Source organism: Fukomys damarensis, unplaced genomic scaffold (genome assembly GCF_012274545.1).
Source record: "Fukomys damarensis isolate Sample0158 unplaced genomic scaffold, DMR_v1.0_HiC HiC_scaffold_27, whole genome shotgun sequence".
NCBI classification, from domain to species: domain Eukaryota; kingdom Metazoa; phylum Chordata; class Mammalia; order Rodentia; family Bathyergidae; genus Fukomys; species Fukomys damarensis.
In genome coordinates this window covers 45,624,996-45,642,854 of record NW_022900939.1, presented here as the reverse complement: position 1 = coordinate 45,642,854, position 17,859 = coordinate 45,624,996, and the positions used below count along the sequence as shown (strand labels likewise).

Here is a 17,859-nt window from a genome sequence, read left to right as displayed (position 1 = left end):
TTGCTGTGCAGAGTAGACGGAGAAAAGTTGAATCATTAAGACATGCAAAGTGGCACATATGCCCTCATACTCTGAAAATAACATAATGGAGGCTTCTATAGGGAATCGAAGAGCTCAGTCATTCATTTCAGTTTAATGGACCGAGTGTTGGTGGGGAGGAGCAGAGGGGAGCTTCCAAACTGTCAGTCAGGGCAATGCCACGCCCCTTTCATTGTGACCTGTGCACTGAGATCACGGAGAAGATCGTGTTCACAGAAATATTGCAGGACTTTAATTTTTCCAAAAGCCTTTAAAAAGCATTATTCAGACAATTTTTTCCTGAGGCATCCTATTGACATATGACACCCATATGCAGAATTTTAAAATTTTGGACTAACTCTGCCAGATCCTCATCTGACGACAGCTTGTGATGTGAGCAGTTCTCAGACATCACTTTCATTGGTTTTGTAACAGCCAGCAGCTTAAATTCAGTTCCACGGGTTTACAGTATATCATTGGCTGAATTGATTGACAAGAAAATGACAACCAGGCTTGGATGGAATTGACTTTGCTAATGTTAATTGGGGAGAAATATTTATATAAAGACTAGTTTTATAAGAGGATCTTTACTAGTTGAAACACTCTTGCTTCCTACTAACACAGGTGAGTCACACGAGACTTGGAGCCAGGTGTGGTGGCCTCTGTGCTTGCAATCCCAGCGGAGGGCTGAGCAGGAGGACACCCAGAGTCCGAGTGAGTTCAAGGCTGGTCTTGACATACTTCGCTCAAAACACCAAAACCCAAACAAAACGGGATTCGGGACTGTGGTTTGTAATTCTGTTCAGTTGTCTGTGTTCATTACAGACCTGGTCAAGTGGAAGCCCACCAATAATGCTGATAAGATGGCCCCACGGAACGTACCCAAGAACTCCCACCTCTCCCCAAGGGAGACTCCAGCCAGAAGGAAATGACTCATCTTTGAATTTCTAATCCTCATTATGATGCAAAATTTGTAACATGAAAATACCTGCATCTAGGCTTGCCCCTCGTTTCAACATATTTAAACAGCTGTTCCCTTAACAGAGAGCTCTGTCTTAGTACAATCTCTGCCAAATGTTTCTCTAATTTAAATGTAATCATAAGGAAATCAGTATGCTAAAAAAAAACCCTGTAAAATTCTTTTTCTGTTTACTAGCCCCTATTTTGTATATAACAATTTATATCATGCACACTAGGATTTATTCAAGTATGAAGTGACAAATTTGATCATTAAATCTTTTTTTCCAAGCCAATACATATGTATTTGAGAAAAAAAAACTTTTAGAAAGCAGTAGGGAGGCTCTGTGGTTTGTTGGCACGGGTAGGGGCAGGAAGAAAGGCCAAAATCCCGGCCTGCGAAAGCTGCCCGTTTTTTAATCGATTAGCACAAGAGAAGCATAAAGTAGTTAAGTAGACTTCACTGCACGTACTTAACAGTGCACGTGTTGGGCCCAGAAGACAAAGTGTGAGGACCCACGCGGTCCTTGCCATCCTCTGACACAGACCAGGAGGTCAGAATTTACATCAAACCGCTAATGACAGCATAATACTAAAATGCATCTAAACAAACACCTTTGGAAAGGTTCTGGGCTGCATCTTTGACACAACTTCCAGGCCTTTCCACTTTGGAAGAGTTAGAGGAGTAACTTGCTTAGCTTCTACTTGGTAATTGCTTTCTAAAACAGATTCACATCTTATATGATATAAAGCCCCTAAGAATAGTTAGAGAGCTGGCGCATGCCTATAAACCCAGCACTCGGGAGGTGTTGTAACAGGGTCACAAATCCTGCGGGAATTTTGTCATATTTCCTCTAATTCTACAGATCTCCCTAAAATGAGATGATCTGTGTGAATAAGCCTTGATTCTCTTTCCCTCTACCTTTCATTCTCACCTTCCTCCTTGTACAGAACCCAGCGTTATCAGGCATCAGTGCAAAATGGCTTCAGAGAATGAATCGTGTTTGATCAAAGCACTGGTTCTCAACTCTGGCTGGATATTATGATCGCTGCGAGTGAACTGTACAAATATCAATGTGATGGCCTCATCCCAGAACAGTTAAGTTATAATTCTGCAAGTTGGATGCAAGTAAAACCATGCTTTAAAAACTTCCAGGGGCTGGGGAGGTGGCTCAGTGGTAGAGAGCACTTATCCAGCATGTGCGTGGACCTGTGTTCCATCCCTAATACCACAGAAAAGAGATAAAGAACAACTTCCCGGGCTCCCTCGGTGTAGGACACTCCTGCACCAATCAAGGTAATTCAGCCTTTTTCTCAGGGGCCAGAGGGAGGCGTGAGCCTCTGATCTGACTAATAAGACCGAAGGGGAGCTCTGTTGGGGGCTTCTGATAAAATTAAGAGAAGAATGCAAGGTGAAAGATTTTTAATACCAGTGCCCTGTTTCCTCCCGGAGGGGCGTTGGGGGAGTACGAGGTGTGAAATTGAGGTGTCCAATGTGCAACTCTGAGGGAAGATGTAATTAAGATGGTAGAACACACAGGCTGAAAAGGTGTGAGTGTATCAGTGGGAAAACACAGCTGCTGTGAATACGCAAGGATCAAAACTCTTGCTGTAAGAATTAGACCTTGCACCAACACATAGGTTGTAAAGGCATAGATCTGCCAAGAGCATACAGAGGGTCAGAAAATTGGCATCCAACAGCCTGCTGAAGTGCCAGTGTGGGTGGACAGCAGAAAGTCTAGGAAAAAAACAAATGTGGCCAGTTGCAAGGTGGGATTGCAAAAGGCGTGCGCGGGGAGAGGTCTGCGGCGGCGAGTGACGTCCCTGGGGAAACGTGACAGCTTGTGATCCTTGCAGTTGGGCTGCTATTGATGAGAGGTCCAGCAGGTGGCAAGAGAGGCCAGGCGCAGAGTGGACAGAGACAAGCTGGGACTCTCGGAGAGCTGCCTGTGTCACCCAGCCTCACTGCAGTGACCTTCTGAGAGTCATGGCTTCAGTCTCACTCGATTCCTGAATCTCACACAAATTCCTCTTTTGCCCTTTTCTAACTTGGAGCCATAAAGGAGAGAGGATTCTGGGAAATGTAGTTCCCGTCTTCAGCCAAGAAATGGAATAAACAAGCCGCGCTACTCCTGGCAAGTCTGAATTTGGTGGTTAGCATCAGTAACAAGAACAGCAACAAAAAAGGCAATTGGGAATGATAGTCCAGTTGACTATCTTTCAGAACTTGGCCTTTTCCCATTATAAATGAAAATTTACTTCCTTGAATATATAGGCTCATGTTCCTTTTGGCTTAGTTCTCACACTTGTACTGATACATTGATGATAAGCATAGACTATAAAGAACAAAGTATTAGGGACAAAAGAGAAAAAGCTAAAAAGAAAGATTAAGTAAATTAAAATTTAAAAAGCTGATAGGGGACTTCCAGGAAGATGCAGGACTGGTGAAGAGCAGAGAAACAGCTTCTCTGAGCTCTGGCATCCAGGCGCTGGAATCTAGCAACACATGGAGGAGGAGAAGGAGGGAAGTGGGTCCCTGAGACTGAGCAAGGATCTGAAGCAAGAACTGAAGCCCATAGGGAGAGCGAAGAGAGAGACTTCGATGACGAAGGAGGCGGCAAGTGGCGCTTTCTCTCCGAGCCCTGACTCACTGCATGGGAAGGGTGACTCAAACCTGCAGACACACGGTGACTACTGGTGATTTCAGAGGCCTCCACAGAGAAACACACCAGTGGAACAGAGCAGTGGACACAGCAGGCTGCAGATGCTGGTGAGTTATTCAGGTTCAGATGCCCCCAGGAGAGGGTGACTAGTCAGTAGCCATCTTGGAGAAGGGCCAGCTGAGCTCAGAACTCAGAGCTGTGAGCTGGTTCCCTTAGGATGAGATGGAACCAAGTTCAAGCCAGGAGGAGGTACACAAAGTGCTGCAGGCTGAAAAAAACAAGTTCCAGCCTCACAGCCAGAAACCGCCATGAGCCTCAGAGCCAAAGGAGCAGGCTTGCTGGGATTATCCACTACCTCATGTCAATCTAGGTCTGGCTTGTTGAAATTAATCAACACAGACCTAGACTCTGTCTGCCCACCTTGTCTACCACTGACAGCAGAGACACACCTTACACTTTTTTCTTATTTTCTTTCTGCTGTTTCTTTTTTCCTTGTTTTTATATAACTGTGAATATTGTTTCTAGCTTTTTTGCTGTTGTTGCTGTTTTGTTCCTATTTTTATTTCTTCCTTCTCTCTTTCCTTCCTGTCTTCTTTACCAGTTTCCCAAAGTTTGCACGATCTTTCTTTGTTCTCCAACCTTGCTTCTAAATGCTTCCTCTTCTTCTATTTCTCTATTTCCCCCCACCATCCTCTTTTTAATTTTCTTCCTTGATGGTAAAATCAACATACTGAGGGCATCTTTATAGTATACAATGTTCTTGTTTGTTTTAGATTTTGTTATATAACCACAAAGCTGCTTCATACAATTAAAGGTGGTAAATTAACAGTCACCACAGTTTCTAGGCACCCTGGGTGTCTCCTGCTGGCCTGACCACATGGCTTCCTGACCACAGATGTCTCCTGTGGCTGACCCTCACTCAATCACTATGGGAATATAAAACTGGGAGCCCTGAAATAAAAGGCAACATGTACCCACTCAAGTCCCGGGCTCAGTCGGCCTCTTCCCTGGTATGGCATCCAAGAACTCACTACAGGTGATACATTGGGTACTTGGGCTGGAGTCACTCACCTACTGTTATAGCTCACAGTATCTGCATCTGTTCCACCACTGGGTTTCTCCATGAAGGCTTTTGGAGTCATAGCCTTCACTGTGACTCTTGTAGATTGAGCCCTCCTTTCTCATGAGCTGTAAGCCAGGAGCCAGGGAGAAAGGAGAGATTGCCTCTTTCTTTGCCTGCATTATGTTCTGTCTCTATTTCTCTCAGGCCACAGCCTTTCTGTCCGATCCTTCCTGGGTCCCAGGACTCTACCTCCTTCCTTCTTCTCCAGGCTATTATTTTCCAGTGTCCAGATTCCAAATCTTGGATGGGCTGATTGATTGCTGCTTACTGCTCTGCCATCTTTCTAGAAGACATAAAAACTTTAAAAAAGCCAATATCAACAGTGACATTGAGGAAGTAATTTAAAAAAATGACCAACTATAAAAGCCCAGATTCCAGTGGATTCACTGCTGAATTTTACAAGAACTTTAGAGAAGTTCTAACATCAATACTCTTCAAACTCTTTAATGAAATTGAAAGAGAAGCGGTCCTCCCAAAGTCATTCCTCGAAGAAAACATTACCCTGATTCCAAAACCAAAAGGAGCCAGCTAAAAAAACAGAATTCCAGACCAATTTCTTTAATGACTATAGACATAATACTCCTCAATAAAATACTGACAAACAGAATGCAGCAAATCATCAAAAAGATCACACATCATGACTAAGTAGTATTTATTCCAGGGATGTAGGAATGGTTTAACATATACAAATTAATACATGTTTTTCATCATATAAATAGAAGAACAAAAATCACATGATCATTTTAATAGATGTAAAAAAGCATTTGACAAAATTCAGCATCCATTCATGGTTTAAAAAAATCTTCAAGGAAATAGGAACAGAGGCCCTTTATCGTAATCTGAAAAGCCAGGCGTAGTGGTGCACGCCTGTAATCCCAGCACTTGGGAGGCTGAGGCAGGAGGATCGCTGTGAGTTCGAGACCAGCCTGGGCTACACAGTGAGTTTCAGGTCAGTCTTAACTACATAGTGAGGCTCTGTCTCAAAAAACAAACAAAAATCTGATAAAAGCCATCTATGACAAACCAACAGCCAAGATCATACTTAACAGAGAGGAGCTGAAAGCTTTCCCTCTAAAATTAGGAACATGACAAGGATGCACACACACACTATCACCACTTTTGTTCAACATAGTTCCCAAAATACTAGCCAGGGCAATTAGGACAAAGAAATAAAAGGTATGTTGACAGGTAAAGAAGAAGTTAAATTATCATTATTTGCAGATGACATAATCCTCTATATAGAAGGCTATACAAACTCCACCAAAGAACCCCTAGAACTACTAACCAAATTCAAAAGTGTAGCAAGATGTAAAGTCCTGGCACTCATCTATAATCATAGCATTTAGAGGCCGCGGCAGGAGGATCACTGCAAGCTCAAGGCCAGCCTGTGCCACACAGTGAGTTCAAGGCCAGCCTGAACTACATAGTGAGACCCTGTATCAAAAAAATGTTAACACTCTGGGCCGGGGATGTAGCTCAGTGGTTTCACCACCTGCCTGCCTGCCTCACAAGTGCAAGGACTCCCCCCAAAAAAAAAAAAAAAAAAAAAAAAAAAAAAAATGTAAACACTCAAAAATCAGCAGTGTTCCTATGCATCAATAGTAAGCACACTGAAAGGGAAATTAGGGAAACAATGCCTTTCACAGTAGCATAGAAAAAAATGAAATACTTAGGAATTAACCCAACCAAGGAAACAAAAGACCTCTACATTGAAAACTATAATACTCTGAAAAAAGAGATCAAAGAGGATATCAGAAAATGGAAAGATATCCTCTGTTCCTGGATAGGCAGAACAAATATAGCTAAAATGACCATACTTCCAAAACTCATACATATAGATTTAATGCAATCCCAATGAAAATATCAGTAACATTTCTTACAGAACTGGACAAAGCAAGCCCAAAATTCATATGGAACCAGAAGAGATCTAGAATAGCAAAAGCACTGCAGTTAACAAGGGCAAGGAGGGCATCACAATCCCAACCAGCAAGTTACATTACAAAGCTACAGTGACTTGATAAAAAGAGCATGGTAAACAGAAACAAAGCTTTCATACATAGGGAGGGGAGGGGGATAATGGGATAACATAAAACAAAAATTTGTTTAAAAACAGCATGATATTGGGAGAAATGACTTGTGGAGCAGTCTTTTATCAGTGGAACAGAATAGAAGATATAGAAACAACTCCAGGCACACTCAGTTATCTGACATATGGAAAAGGAGTAAAATCCCTCTGCTGGAGCAAAGACAGTCTCTTTAATATAAGGCAAGACCTTTTTGAATCAAACCCTGGTTGCACAAGAAACAATAACAAAAATCAACAAATGGGATAACATTAAATTAGAAAGCTTCGCACAGCAAAGGAAACCACCTACAGAATAGGAAGAAGAGGCGACCTACAGAATAGGAAAAATGTTTTTCCAGATACTCCTCAGGCAAAGGACTAATACCTAGAATATATAAAGAACTCAAAATAATAGACATCTCAAATTTACAGTGCCAATCCCAAAATGGGCATCTGAAATGAGCAGACACTTCCCAGGTGAAGAAATACTACTGGCAAATAAATCCACGAACAAAAGTTCAACATCACTGGTTATTGGAGGGATGCAATTAAATAAATTAAATAACATTCCATTTCTCCCCAGAAAGAATAGCTACCATCAAGATACCATCAAGCCAACAACAAGCACTGGCGAGGCTGTGAGGAGAAAGGGCCCTTCTTTATTGTTGTTGGGAGTGTAGACTGATACAGCCCTGTGGGAATCAGTATGGAGACACCTCAAAAGAACTAAAAATAGAAGTTCCATTTGACTCAGCTGTTCCCATTTTAATATCTTCCCAAAAGAGTTAAAAACACCATAGCCACAGTGATGTATGTATACCCATGTCTATAGCCGCACAATTCATAATAGCTACATCGTGGAAATACCCTATATGCCATTAACAGATGACCAAAAAATGAAAATGTGACACACAATGCAGCACAACTGTGATGTAAAGAGCGGTAAACTTGAGGCACTTATAGGAAAATGCACCTTGAGACCACAATGTCAACTGAAATAAATCAGGCACATAAGCTTGAACAGCACACGGTTTCCCTTATATGAAAAAGTTAATATATAAAGTGTGAAATGAAAGACAGTAAAAAAGAGAGAGAAATTGTTGTATTCTAAGTATGTTTCTACTGTCGGTTTCTATTTTCACTTCAGAATGGGGTGAGAGCCCACTTAGCAGGATTTCCACTTCTTCGGCTATGTTAAGATCTTTAATTGTTGCTCTGAGCGTGGTATATTTTGAATTAAAAAAATAAATTCCCGGTATATGAAAATCTGTGAGGATAGAGAGTAGCTGAGTGGCTGCCCAGACTTAGGGGGAGGAACTGGGAGTTGGTGGCCAGCGGGCAGGGTGCAGTGTTTGGGGTAAGGAAAGTGATCTAAAGGTGGCCATGATCACACAACTCTGTCAACGTGCTAACATCTGCTGAACCCTGCACTAAATTCGTAAATCGAATAATATACAAATGTTAGCTCAATAAAGTTCTTAAAAGCTAAAATAAAATACCCCTTGGTTTCTTAACAAGTTTACACAGGAAGGAAGAAATAATAACTATGCGCATGTACAACAAAGGAAACTGATACAGTGAAAGCTCAGTTGCCAAATGACTCCAAGCCCAAACTTCCCACCACTTGAACAGAAAAGTTTGGAAAAATCTCCTTAGTGTTTGGAATTTCGCTCAACAATCAAACCAAAAATCCACCTTGAAAAAACTTGTATGGGAAAAGTGAGTCATGTGTTGTGTGGCCTTGGACACAGAGGGTGAGACGCTCCATTCACAACATATTATGCTGTGTCAGTGGGTTAAAACATTTGTCACTGTGGGGATTTTTTTGCACGTCATTTGCATAGGAGATGGTAACCATGGCTCCCAAAGAAGTTAGTGATACCAGCAGTAAAGCTAACAGGAAACCTGTGAGAACCACCATAGTGCTAAAGGAAGCAAACACTGTGAAATTGGTTAAAGTCCTGGAGAAAAGAATTTATAAGTATAAATTTTGGGCCTCAGAAGCAATTACTTGGTTTTCCATTATTTCTCAAGGGAAAAAAATATGTTCAGTTCTTGAACTTTGTGATATTTGAACACAACTTTGGAACAAATTGAATTTGACAACTGAGGCACCACTATAATGTTGTGGTTTAGACCTTAAACGTCCCCCAAAATCTCACATGTGGAAGGCTTGGCCTTGATCTGCTGGTGCTTCTGGGAGGTATGGAAACTCCAGAAGTAGAGACCCTGTTGGAGGAAGGAAGTCACCGGGGACTGTGCCTTGGTCCCTGTCCCTGACTCCTCTCTCTCTCTCCCACTTCCCAGTGGCCATGAAGTGAGCATCTGTCCTCTACTGTGATCGGGCTTCCACACCACAGACCCTAAAAGCAGTGGGTCAGCCCACCTCAGCTAACCCTTCTGAGACAGGGGCCGAAGCTGTAAGGAGAACAGCTGTAAGCTGTAAGCTGTTCCTCTGGGGTGTTTTGCTTTAGCGACATGAAGCTCCTCAACACAGACACTAAACAGGATTAGCCTTTGCCAATGTTTCTAATAAGGAATTACTGGGAGAATTTAAAAAGAGAACAGATTTTCTCTACTTATTGCACTCTAATTTCTTTTCTCCTCAGTGCTGGGGATGGAATCAGGGTGTTGTTCATGCTAGGCAAATGTTCTGCCACTGAGCTATACCACGGCCTACTGTGTGCCTCGCTACTTTATCCAGACTGGCCTTGAACTCACCATCCCTTGGCCTCCATCTCCTGAGTCCTGGAATTACAGGCATTAACCACCATGTGCGGCATTGTTTTTTTTTTTTTTTTTTTTTGGACTGGGAATCGAACTCAGAACCTTGCACTTGCCAGGCAGGCAAGATGCCACTGAGCTAGATCCATGGCCTTATATCCTTCTAATGGAGGATAGAGCAAAGCGTTTTCTGAGCTTTGAATGTTTTATATGATTATGTTATATATAATGTGTGTATATATAAATATATACTTCAATAACACAAATATCCATATGCATAAATTTATGTAGTCTTTATATACAAATTGTATATATAAATGTAATATGAAAAGATATTGTCTTAGTTACTTATCTCATTGATGAGACAAAATACACAACACCCAAAATTAAAGGAGGAAAGATTTCTTTCAGCTCACAGTCTGTAGAAGTTTCAGTCCATAGCTGGATGGCTCCAAGGCAAAGTGGCACGGCAGAGGGGCATCGCAGAGGAGCAACAGTCCGTGGCAAGCAGGCAGGCAGGACACAGCAACGCAGCAAGCAGAAGCAGCATCAGTAGCTTGCCTCTCTCTTTTGTCCCTCCAAATGACCCACTTTTTGGGTGGTACCACTCACACCAGGTGGGCCTTCCCGTTATCCACACCTAGAACTATACTAAACCAATCAATGAACTAGTCTAGTAATCATGTACCCTTAATTCTAGTATCATACCCTTAGTCCCAGCATCATACCCTTAATCACAGATACCATCACACACCCTAGATCCAGCCACCTACCTCTGAGAAGCCCTTCCTCCGACCCGCTTCCAGGGTACGTGTACATACAAGCCATAACATATATTCTAGGAAGAATACATATTATATTCACATTGCAATGAGCAGGGTGGTCCAGGTATTTGGTTGTCTTAAACAATCAACAGTCCATACAAACAGATTTGTCATTTAAAATTTATTCTTTCCTGGTATACTATTTTTCAAATATGAATTTCTACAGCTAAGAATGCTGATTTATTTTGAACTCATGGACGTTATCCACCCCAAATACTGGTATTAAGTACATAGATAATAAAATGACTTTCATTTAGTAAATATTTTGACTTATTACATATTTAATTATTTTCTTACATTGCAAATTTTCATAGTAATGATAATTAAATTTAAATTCTAAATAAATAAGTATGTGAAGGAGAATTAATAATTGTTGCTACTATTTACTGCTATACTATTTTGTAGTATTTATTAGTCATCATATATTAATTTAATGTCTTTCAAGCTCCTATGTAAAATACAATGAGGGCCAGGGATTTAGCTCAGTGGTGCTGCCACCTGCCCTGCAAGCGTAAGGTTTGATCCCCAGTATAAAAAAAAAAAAAAAAAAAAATCATAGGCATTGGAGTGAATGAAAACAGTGATGTAATGAATCAAAAACTGAAGGCTTTCATTTAATAAAGGGACCCTTCCTGGCATATTTTTAACATTTGAAGAATATTGTATTATGTTCTCTGAAAAGAAAGAACAGAGAAAGAGAAAAGAAACCTACATGACAAAAGGTAACACCAGAAAAATGAACAAGGCAAGAGCTGCACCCTGTTGGAACGCATCCTCCCCCGAGAGAGCTAGTCAAACCTTCACAATAAAACGTGATGAATGCATTTTCCATTGCTATGGTAATGAAGATGAAGCACAACCTTCAGAGCAAGTTCATGAGAACACATTTAACTTATGTCTCAGATGAGCAAGAGCAGAACATGAGGCTGTATTATCAATTTCTAAGACACAAAGCTAATGAATGTTTTTAGGTTCCAGTTGTCAATTAAATGCATATTTTTCAAAATCCTTTCCTGTCCACTGGAACAAGTACTAGATCTACAGGCACTCAATGTTTCAGTATGTTTTAAAACAATTCACAAAAACAAGCCTTCTTTCAAAAGTAAAATATTTGCTCCCACTTTTGGTGTAGCTATCCCAAACTAACATTGCAGACTTCTGGGAAGATGGCAGAGTGCTACGGTGCACAGAAAGCCCCTCTGAGCTCCGGCATCGAGATGCTGGAATACAGCGATGTGCAGAGGAGGGGAAGGAAGGAAGTGGTCTCCTGGACCCAGACAGGATTTAAAGCGAGCATTGAAACCCCCAGGAGAGACTTCAGTGAAGAAGAAGGAGACGGCAAGCAGTGCTTTCTCCCTGAGCCCGGACTCACTGTGTAGGGAAGGCCAGCTCCAAACCGCAGCTGCACAGGTCCGCGCAGGCAACTGAGGAGGACTGCATACATGCACGAGGGGAGCAGGGTGGCTGGCGATCCAGCGGACTGCAGGGGCTGGTGAGTTATTTGGGTCCAGAGACCACAGGAAAGGGCGAGTGGCCAGTAGCCATCTTGAGGGGAGGCCAAGCAAGGCTCAATGGCTCTGCTGCTCTGCTTCCAGCTCTTTTAGGAGTTCTTTGTAGCTCCATAGCTTAAAATCACTTCTTACTTCACATACACCAACTTGAGTAATATATACTAATAATGATTTCTCTGTGTCGTTCCAATTTCTGTATATCTGCTGCCGAAGCTGGCACCTAATAATGATTTCTAATCCAAATTATTTTTCATGCTTTCCAATTTTCCCAGCCACATCTTCTAATTAAATATTTGTTTGATTTTTGTCAGGCATTCCTAGGTGTGTAAATAGGGAAGTTCCTGAACCGTTTGTGACTCAGTTTTGCCATTTCTCAACTGGAGAAAATCCAGGCACTTCAAAGGATTGTTGTGAGGATTAAGCAGCTAAGATGTGTAACGTGCTTAGAACTGTGCCTGAAACACAGTAAATTCTGCATAAATAGTAACTGGTACCGCCATGGTTATCTGTCTTCAAACGGTTACATTTACAGGTTTACATTCTGTATGTGTGTTTCTGTATGTGTGCACACACACGCACCCTGAGGATTGAAGTCAGGGCCTTCACACTGAGCTACATCCATACCCTTTTTAAAATTTGTAAAAATTCTTTAAAATTTTGAGACAGGGTTTTGCCGAGTTGCAGTTTCTCAGGCTGGACTCAGACTTGCAATCTTTCCGCCTTAGCCTCCCAGAGTGCTGGGATGATAGGTGTGCCTCATCTTGCCTTGTTTGGAATTAGAATATTCTAAAACAGTAATGTCTCATTCGATCTATGCCTCTTCTCCTCTGCCCCAGCGTTGCACCTCCCAATTTAGGGGCACTGAATGATTTAGTTAAATGAATTCACTTAACTCATTCTTTCCTGACCCACAAACAACATTAAGCTTTCTTTGTTGGTATAGAATGATTTTGAAAATTGAAACCCCGCCAAAGTAGCATTTGCATGACTAAAATATTGTTAGCATTGCTTACTCTACAGTGAAGTTGAGTAAGATTATACTTTGTTCTAAGTCCAATATTAACCTGTACCAAACAAAGAACGTTGCGAACATCGAGGTAAGTATTTTCTTTACTTATATGAAATCTCCTACTCAAACCATGAAATATTTTAGTTTGTTTTGTATTTAAACAGTCATGTTTATAAATCTTTTATTACTTTGTATATTTCTGGTGGGGTTTTTTTTGTCATCCTTTACTATGCTAAAGATTATACCATCTGTGAAAATTATTCTGTTGCAGATAGTTCCCTTCTATTCCTGCTTCTACTCACAGAGATCCTCCTGCCTCAGCCTCCTGAGTGCTGGGATTACAGGCGTGTGCCACCCCGCCTGGCATGACAGCTTTTAAAAAGAGCCTAAAGGAAAGCCGGGTGGGGTGGCACACGCCTGTAATCCCAGCACTTGGGAGGCTGAGGCAGGAGGATCGCTGTGAGTTCGAGACCAGCCTGGACTACATAGTGAGTTCCAGGTCAGTCTCAACTACATAGTGAGACCCTGTCTCAAACAAAACAAAACAAACAAACAAACAAACAAAAACCACCTTGAACTGGATGCCGAGAATGTGTTCTCTGACTTATGGACGGAAGTCTCTGCCTTCATGTGTTCCTGACTGCCTGCTCAGTGAAGGTGCATCCACCTCAGCCTGGGGAAAATGATCAGAGCTGCCTTTGGGAGTAAGTGCATGGAAATTTGTGTCACACAGAAGCATCAAGGCAACCTTCCAGTCAGAAGTGACAGTATTTTCTCAGTCAATTCCTTCCTTGGTCTGCTCACTAGCAACATTACCCAGTGGTGCCAACGGACAGACCCAGGCATGGGAAAGTATCTCCTCCGATAGGCTCAGCGGGAAAGCAAGCTAACACCAAGGCCCTGATTTGATAATTAGTCTTACACATGGTGAGCACAAGGGCAGGACAACATTTGAGCAATGAACCATTATTTTATGTTTTTGTGTGTGCAGTATGAGGTTAAACTTCAAAATTGAGCCTCTAGCATTTTTAATAATACCTTCTGTGATATATTTCTAACAATAAATTTTGTAGAAAGTTTCAGATTAATTATTATTTTCTAGAAGTTGATGTTTTCAGGGTGACATTTAGCTTGACTTAGCTTTTCGGTGAATATTAACTTTGCCGGTCAGCAATTTGGCATCTGCCAAAAGAGGTTCGGTTTCCAGGATGCGGCTCAGGGGCACCGCGCTTGCCTGGCAAGAGTACAAGGTCCTGAGTTCAATCCCCAGTGCCAGGAACACACAAAGTGTTAATCTGCGCCCATGTACTCACCGTGTGAGAGAGACGCCTGCCTCCTCCAATCCCCCGGAGCTGTGCTCCAGTCCGTCTGTAATGTGTGGAAATTTGATCTCTTCAACGTGCAGTGGTAACATATTTAAGATATCACACATTCCTCCGGCTACCTCAGGGAAGCGGCAGGACCAGAGTCCAGGGTCCCTGGAGGACCCTCGAGAGCTAAGACTGAGGAGACACACTGCCTCAGTCGGAACATGCGTGGCTCTCACGGGAGCCCAAAGGCTTGAGGTGCTGCGCTCCCGCTTTCCTCCCTCGTGCCCATTACCGTCTAAATGGCTATCATTTCTGGGGGTGCGTGCGCGGAGGGGGACCCTGTGACAACCGTGACGGCCAGGCTGAGTGTCTCTCAGAGCTGCTGGCACTGCCAGCCGCGAGGTGCGGACAGAATACCACGTCCCCTGAACCTTGTAGATGTGACAGCAATCACGGTCCGCTCCAGAAATGGGGCAGACGCCTCCCCTTCTTCCAGAGCAGAGCTTGCTACCTTCACGCTGCATGACATCCTTCAGGGAACGCGTCTCCCTTGGCTCCTCTCGGAAATGCAGGTACGGAACCGTACTGAGCCAGTCTCTGTGCTGCTCAGCCTCCGTTCTTTGATCGATGGGCGACTGGCACAGGGGTGAGGAGATGGTGTGAAGGCTCCCTTCTCAGAGGTTCAGATCCTCGTGAAAATCCGTTCTCGGTCACTCAGCCAAGGAATGTGTATTACATTTCTACTGAGCCATGTGTCGTGCTTAGAGAAAAAGCTTTCAGCAGTTTTTTTGAAGTTTACAATCTACAGTTGCATGAGCTAATTAAACATTTACTTCATAGACCCTTGGTTTGGTAATCACAGTAGACAGAGTTAGGTAAAAGTTGAAGGCGCCCCGGAGAGGACACCCACGGAAGCTGGGCACCGGGCCAGGTGTCCGGCCTGGCTCCCACTCAACCCACGTGACCTGTGCCCATCACAGACACCGGGCAAGACGGGTGCAGGGAGAGGGCCTGGGCGCAGCGCCTCTGCCAGCTGGTGCATTGAGTGTCAGGACGGGCACATCGGCAGTCAGAGCAAGAATGCCCCGAAGAAATAGTGATCTTTGCTTGGGCTTTTTTTTTTTTTTATTCCAAATTGAATTAAACAAACAAACAAACAAACCTCAACCACGAGCAGCGCCCACCCTTTCCCCCCTCCCGTCAGCTTCACCAAGGCTCTCAGACAGATTGAGGGGTTGGGGAAACCAAAACAAAGCGTCAAATAAATTGCGTAGGAGTCCAGCCAAGGGCCCAGCTACATTGGGGCCAGGCTGAGGGAGGGGCCGCCGCCGCGCCACCCTGGGAGCCAGTTATTTTGCCATGGCCTTGATTGCAACAGCTGCCTCCTGGCAGACAGCACCATGATCAAGATCTGTCCTGCACAGTCATAGTTCTGCTCGGTTTCCCTGCTGAGGGCCTCCGCGGGCAGAAGAAGGTCCTCTTGCACCTGCCGGCTGTCCTGGAGCAGTGATGGAACCCATCCTGAACGCCAGCCAGCTGGAAACCATTCCTTCTGATGCTTGGGACAGCCATATTACGAGGGGACAGGCAGGTGTCTTCATATTTCTTCCCAGTAAAGACTTCAGTACGAACCAAGGGGACCTTGGCACAATCCAGCACTCATCATTGGGATCTTGTACCTTTACATGATGCCTCTTGGTTCTTATTTTCCCCATTCTCCAACCTTCCCCTCCGCCTGTCCCTGTTTACAAAGACATTGTTTCCATGTGTTTCCTCTTCACAGATTTCTGTTCCCCTTTTTTCCCTTTCCCCTACCCCTCTTTGCTTTCAAGATTGCAGAACTGGGAAACATCTCTTGAAGAGGCCACTGGATGAGATGTGCTTCATTTGACCACAAACTCCCACCTGTGAGAAGACACGAACCATCAGTCTGCCTGCGGTCACCCATCTTGTCCTAAATCATGGCAAGGTGGCTCTTTATGCCATCTTTTCAAAAGGTGGATATTCTTAATAAAATTCCTCTGTACCAGCCACTGCCTTTTTTTTTTTTAAATTGTTTGGGACAGTATCTTGCTATGTTGTCCAGCCTGGACAGGAGGACGGTCCTCCTGGTTTACTGAGATTATAGGCACGAGCTGCCACACCCTGCCTCTACCACTGCCTTTCCGCTGGACTAACTGGCTTCCATATTGCAGCAAGCAGACTAAGGCTTTGTACAGTAGCACCAGTGTGTGAGGAGGCGGGGAAAGTGTCCTTCAGGAAGTATTGTGATGTTGAACTGAAACAGAAAAACAGTGTGTCTCCAGCTCCATCCTACAGGCATGCACTAATATAAATGAAAATTTTTAAATATTACAGATGCTATATACTATGTACATGCTATATTCTCAACATTATATTTCACCTCAGGTTCTCAGAAAATGCTATTTATTGAATAAATGGAGCCAATTTAGCTGCTGATTGTCCTCTGAACTAATAGCTCAGACACTGATAACTTGCTTTGTCCTTCCAGTTCTTGTCCTACAGCACATTTCAGAAACAGGATCCCCCTGTTACGGTGTGCTCCCAAAGGGCTGGCTTGCCTGGCTCCCGGTGCCCGACTAGCCAGGTACCCAGCGCCTTAGGACAAAGTCATGGGTAGAGTCTACGCCACATCTGGCTTTCTGCTCACCTGCAAACATCACCACACTCCAGAGAGCCCGCTCAGCTCCGTTTAATTCCTCCATCTACGTTTACTTCTTCAGAGATAATTGAGTCCATGGTTTAGATGGCATCAATTACATCCCGATTGCTAAAAAATTCATAACTTTAGCTCTGCCATGTCCCCTGAATTTGAAGCCTCAGTGATTCATTTGAAATTATTCATTGGAAAGCCAATTATTCATTTGAAATCCTCATTTGAATATCTGATAGATATTTCCAACATAAAACCTACAAAATATCTGCCAAAGAATTATTGTTACACCCCGATCTGTTCTTATATCAACTTTTTCCAGTCTACCAAATGATACCATCATCTACCCTGTTGCTTAGATGCCAAATCACGGCCTTCTCAATCTTCCTCAACTTCACAGATAACCCATTAGCATATTTTGTCAGCTCTCCTTCCAAAATGATAGTCTGGCTGGGTCTAAGTCTCCTCCATTCACCACTGAGCCCCTCGGGCCCAGGTACCATTTTCCTTCTCCCTTCCCCTACCTGCAGTGGGAAATCTGTTATATATACTTTTACACTCATTGCTCACCTTTGTTTCATTGTAAGTAATCCTCCTGAAAGCAGAACAAACAATGTTCTTCTTTTTCCTTTGGTATCGGGGATCGAACTCGGACCCTTGTGCTTGTGAGGCAGGCAGCAGAACCACTGAGCCAAATCCCTGGCCCTAAACAAGTTTCTTTTAAATCAAGGAATAGAAGACAAAAGTGAAATAGAGCTGGCTGACAAAGCTGAAAATGATACATTAAAAATGATAACAACATGAATCCTAGGTGAAGTTAGTCAAGGAAAATTATAAAAAATGAAGCTGGGGCTGGGGATTCAACTCAGTGGTTCCACCACCTGCCTGGCAAGGACAATGACCCAAGTTTGATCCCCAGTACAAAAAAAAGGTTATAAAAGATAAAGCTTTAAAAATGAGAAAAATATGAACATAGCTATT

At 43.1% G+C, this 17,859-nt stretch overlaps 1 long non-coding RNA gene across 1 annotated transcript; it reads left to right on the top strand.

The window, feature by feature from the left end:
- Window positions 1-316: 316 nt before the first annotated feature.
- On the top strand, window positions 317-1,171 carry LOC104857804. The gene is made up of 3 exons (XR_778982.1): window positions 317-411; window positions 643-732; window positions 844-1,171. It is a non-coding gene; the product is annotated as an uncharacterized LOC104857804 (long non-coding RNA).
- The last annotated feature ends 16,688 nt before the right edge of the window (window positions 1,172-17,859 follow it).